The sequence below is a fragment of the Penaeus monodon genome, unplaced genomic scaffold (assembly GCF_015228065.2).
Source record: "Penaeus monodon isolate SGIC_2016 unplaced genomic scaffold, NSTDA_Pmon_1 PmonScaffold_19039, whole genome shotgun sequence".
Taxonomy (NCBI): Eukaryota; Metazoa; Arthropoda; class Malacostraca; order Decapoda; family Penaeidae; genus Penaeus; species Penaeus monodon.
Window position 1 is genome coordinate 1,239 of NW_023648637.1, and position 5,500 is coordinate 6,738.

At 32.3% G+C, this 5,500-nt stretch overlaps 3 non-coding genes and 1 pseudogene across 3 annotated transcripts; 2 read left to right on the forward strand and 2 right to left on the reverse strand.

Moving 5' to 3' along the window:
- Positions 1-1,473: 1,473 nt before the first annotated feature.
- On the reverse strand, positions 1,474-1,667 carry LOC119569834. Its single transcript, XR_005228329.1, has one exon. It is a non-coding gene; the product is annotated as a U2 spliceosomal RNA (small nuclear RNA).
- Positions 1,668-3,054: 1,387 nt separating this feature from the next.
- LOC119569833 lies at positions 3,055-3,211 on the forward strand. Its single transcript, XR_005228328.1, has one exon. It is a non-coding gene; the product is annotated as a U1 spliceosomal RNA (small nuclear RNA).
- Positions 3,212-3,943: 732 nt separating this feature from the next.
- On the reverse strand, positions 3,944-4,061 carry LOC119569836. The gene has a single exon (XR_005228330.1). It is a non-coding gene; the product is annotated as a U5 spliceosomal RNA (small nuclear RNA).
- Positions 4,062-4,608: 547 nt separating this feature from the next.
- On the forward strand, positions 4,609-4,791 carry LOC119569835 (annotated as a pseudogene).
- The last annotated feature ends 709 nt before the right edge of the window (positions 4,792-5,500 follow it).

Below are 5,500 nucleotides of genomic sequence, written 5' to 3' on the forward strand. Positions count from 1 at the left end.
CCTACCATATTGGTGTAGAGCATGCAAGCATTTTATATATGGCAACTAAATTCACATATTACGTCATTCATAAACAATAGGAAAATGTCAAATTCGGTGTAGTAAAATAAAGTCCTAAGTTAAATGTAGTGTGACTTTGAATTCTGAAATTGTAGAAATTATCTACTTTACAGGATCACTTAAAAAGTGCGATTGCCGGGTTCTCACCAAGATCCTCGGAATATATTCAACCATGATGAGGACTTTTAAATTGTACCCATGAGCTTAAAGCGGATCGAAAGTGTTTGCTTGAGAGGTTTTGATGACCGTTGTGACGGGTTATATCAATCCACAAGAAGTATCTTAACCCAACCACCACAGATGTATAAGTCTGTCCCCATTAGTTTTTTTTTAACATACCGATGGGTTCCACATGTGCCCTAGTGACCGATCCTGATTTTCCCATTTCTTGAAATGGCGAGAAAAAGGTTTTTCTTTTTAATACAATTGATATCAATGCTGTTATTATTGTTATGGTGTTATGGTTATTAACTGTTATTGAAATTTTGGGTAACATTTAAGACAATGATAAAATGCAAAAGACCCTTTCTAAAAGTAAATGAAAAGGGTAAACAGGTGAGCTAGGTATGACTAATGACTGACCCCTTTGGGTGATTAAGCACTTGTAGAGCCATCTGTGTAAATACTATAATAAACTTGTATTACAGTGGGTATGGCATGTAATCTAGCCTTCTGTGCTGATTGGGTTAACTTTTAAAAACTGTTAAAACAAAAATTACAATTTCAATGTGTTGCCAGTAAAATATGGGAAAGTGTCAGTATTTGTTATTAATGTAATTTTCATCAGTTTAAGTGTTTTAAACCATATTTTAAATATAAGCAATTAATTTGCTCGCAGATGTAGATATTTTTTGTGCTTTCTATTACAAGTAAAACTATTAGAATAATCATTATTGCTTTGTCTATTTTTGGATGCCACTATTCTTAGTATTGCCACCATGTAAAAATTATTATACTCGAGTTCCTGTACCCCTTTTGTTACTTAATGTTCCCGGTAACACAAAGTCAATGAATGTGAAGGTGAAATCGTGATTAATTAATGAATGACAAAATTCATAGTTATGTATACCAAAAGTTACTACACTAAGGTGTCACATGGAGTGGGACGGCACTGGTGTTTTACACACTTGGAGCTGAATGTGATTGTAGCCTTACCCGTGATATATCGTCAAATAGTTGATATGTTTTTATTTAATTAATAGCTTCCCAGAGAGATTGGATCAGTCTAGGAGGGACTGCAATAAGTGGGCCGTTCTCAGAAATCATTTAAATTTCGGTTTTTATTTGCAGAAAGGGAACCGTTGAAGTCCAATATTTTCTTGAAGCTAGTGTAATACCATCTGTTAAGAAAGGGTTAATCTTAATGTTTGGTTATTACTTGCAAATAAATATAATTAGATGATACCCTCCCGGAGGGAGTGGACCAATCCCGGAGGTACTGCAATACCGGGCCGATCCGCGGCAAAAGGGGGAGCAAGCCCCTAGCACTTCGCCATTTTCCAAAAATCAGTTTAATATCGTAGATCCCACAAAGGGGATCGTATCAGATATTAACTGATAAGAACAGATACTACACTTTGATCTTAGCCAAAAGGCCGAGAAGCGATACTGAAACAAGGTTGTGTGCGTGTCCGAGAAAATGTTTCTGAAGACTTGCTAGTGATATTCTTTATAGATATAAGGATTTAAGCGACATGACATTGGAAGTTATTGAAATCTTGATTGGCATATGAAAATGTTTCCTGTATGAAAATTCCCAGAAACTATTGCGGGGGTTACAAGGATAACTTTTTCGGACAAAATACTTGTAGCTTCTTTGCCACTATCCAAACCTCTTTATTAAAACACAACTTTCACACCCACAGACACATTGCCTGCCCTACACACACACACACACATATTATTATATGCCCAAGGCCTATTACTACTGTATATAATATTTAGAACCCGTATTTCTGCACACACTGCGTCCATGTGTATGTATGTACTCGTAAAACGTAAGCGCACACACTAACACGCACGCACACGAACACTTTCGTACTATTCTGTATTTGCATTATACAAAAAAAGTGGGATATATATTTTATATATATATATATTTTATATATATATCTATATATATTTATATATTATATATATTATATATATATTATATATATATATATGGAACCTTAACGAAAGAAATGATTTTTCTGGGTATACTTGAGTAAACATTCTATGATCGTTTACTATTATTGCATTATATATATTATATATATATTTATATATATATAATATATATATATATATATTTTATATATTGAGGGGAGAGAGAGAGAGGGGAGAGAGACGAGAGAGAGAGAGTATTGCGATATTTGATATTAGTCTAACGTAATATAACCAAGATTTGAAAATGCATATCCCTGTGTGCATTTATATCATGTTAATATTACATTTCCCACAAATATTTTCGTACTGTGTATCCATCTGTATTTATAGATTTCGAAGGGTTTGATGATATGTTGTGAGTGTGCATATGTGGGTTTATATATTAAAATATATATATATATATATATTTATAAAATTATATATATATATATAAAATAAAAATAATATATATATATATATTTTTATATATATAATATATTTATATATATATATATACATATTTCATATTTAAAAATATATTATATATATAATATATAATTAAATATATATATCAAATTATATATAAAATATATATATAGAACCTAACGAAATTGCCATAAAATGTCACAATATAAAATAATAACAAGTACACTAAAAAAGTATAATTAAAACTAATAAATTAAAAAATAATAATTTTTGATCATTGACATTTTGTTCCAAATACAGTGGTATAATAGAACAGTAAGTGTAGTTCACTAGTTGATTTAGCAAAAGAAAGTTTCAAATTTTGATAATTGTATTAGGTGTTTATAGACGCCTGGGTTCTTTCAAGTAAGTTTGCGTGGTCGGCGGGTGGGTTGTTTAGCAAAACTTACCTGCACAGGAGATACCGTGATCATGAAGGCGGTTTTTTCCCAAGGAGGTCCCATTGCACCCGTGGCGCTACCCTTGCGATTAACCCAAATGTGGTTAACTCGAGTGCGCAATTTTTGTTAGTTGGGGACTGCGTTCGCGCTATCCCCCTTTTTACATATCGTTATACAAATATCCGCTATCCCCTTTTTTACATATCGTTATACAAATATCCGCTATCCCCTTTTTACATATCGTTATACAAAAGTATTACATTAGAACTAGCTCTCTTAAGTGTTGGCGAGAGAAAGATTTTTAAATGGCGTAGAAATCTCTTAAATGCTTATGGTTTGATATATCCATACATATATATGATAAACCAACTCAATAGAAGAAAACTGTCGAGTGGCTATTATTTTTTTCTCGTAAATTATTCTTTTACATACCGGACATACAGATCTTGTAATCCTATATTAGCTATCCAGTTACTGAACGATTTGGAGATGACCAGTTGCAGAAAAATACAATATCGAAACATTGACAATATTTTATTATTATTATTATTATTATTATTATTAGTTTTTTTTTCATATACACTACCACTAAAATATAAGAAAACATTTGATTTTTTTCTTTTATGTAATGGTTGATCAGTATTCTTAATTTTTTCGTATCAATTTGAGGCGTAACTATTTGTTCAAGAAAATGTTTTTTTCCCTTCAGAAATATAATGTTAACACTTCCTAAAAATTCAAGATGTGGGTTTTAGATGAGATGAAAGTGATGAATTCTTAGGGTCTAGCTTGAAATGGAATGGGCATTCTAACAGGTTTATTAGAAAACTGAATCCCCTTGAACTATATACATTAGATCAAATGTATATAGTCTTAACATATCATTTTAATGAACCACCGAAGTGGGCTATAGAATAAAATTGAATAAAACACTAAGTTGTTTCCCCTCCACGGAAACCTTTAGTAAAAGGCGAAAGATTTATGCGTTTTGAAGGGAAACCAGAGTTAGGTATAAATGGTCACCCAGTAACCAACAAAGGTAGGCTGGGGAATACTAGAACGATAAATATAAGAGCAAGAAAGGTTTATCGTGAAGTAAATAGATATTTATCTTACAAGGATTAGCACACTTAAAAGCAAATGTGTAATCATGATGTTCAAATTAACCAAGTATAATTGTCAGGCAGATTTAACTTAATTAGATATAACACTTGAAATTGAAACGTCGCATATGAATACCGTTACTATCATAAACAATCAACATCGATTTTTTTAAAGATTCATGAATCTTTGGATTCAAAAACAAAATCATCTAGGAGTAGTTAATATATATATATGCACCTAAAATTTCGTTGGAAATATCACTGAAGAAATATGCTTTCCTAGTAGATATGGTTTAGTTTAGTTGCACCTCTATGGCTTATTAGTTTTGAAATGGTCAAACTATGCCCACATATTGCATCATACATGTACCAACATATCGCGTGAAAATCCGGTGTAGTAGAACGAAGTTGTTAGTAAAAGTAGTCTGTGAATGAACATCGAACTCGAAACCATGATCATACTTTATAGGACCACTACTATAGTGCGATGCGGGTTTCTCGCCGAGATTCTCGGAATATATTCAGCCACGATGAGGACTGTTAGTGTAATCCTACTGAGCGGGAAGCGGCTGTCAAGTGTTGTGCTTGAGAGATTTGATGACCGTTTCTGACTCGGTTTACCGATGCTCAGAGGAGGATATCAATCCACAAGTCTGGAAGTATAGTAAACTCCTAACAAGGAAAAAAAGAACATAATTACAAAACTGAGAGCTTGCCACTTATAGAAGAAAACTTGAACAGAAAATGTAAGTAAACAATTTTCACTAATATTTGGTATTAAATGTTTACATGAAAATTTCATTAATAAACAACTATTTGTTCGTAATATAAATATAGACACTGATACTTGCTACTAGCAGAACTATTACATACTGATACCATTACTTCTTTATCTACAGTTTGATATTATTATGCAATGCCACGTCTTTTATTATTGTGAATATTATATTACTACTGCAATTTGTAGATACCTGTAAATTCTGTACCCCCTCTGTTACTACTTCCTGTAATATATGGCAACCACAACCACGGTCGCGCTATCCCCCTTATTGCATTTCGTTATGCGGAAGTAATTCCTCGGAAAACCCACCTGTATAAGTCAAAATTAATGAATGGTATAGCATCTCTTAAATATTTTCAGTTTGATATATCCCAGTGCTTTCATTTAAACTTGCCCCAAAGAAGAAAACTTGCCTGACGATTCTTATTTATGCTGGTAAATTATTATGCAACATGCATAAATGTATTGATTTGTATTCCGATATTAGCTACTGAATATTCGAACCATTGAGTGTACAAAACAGAAAATATCCCATTCGGAGGTGTACAAAACAAGGAAAATAT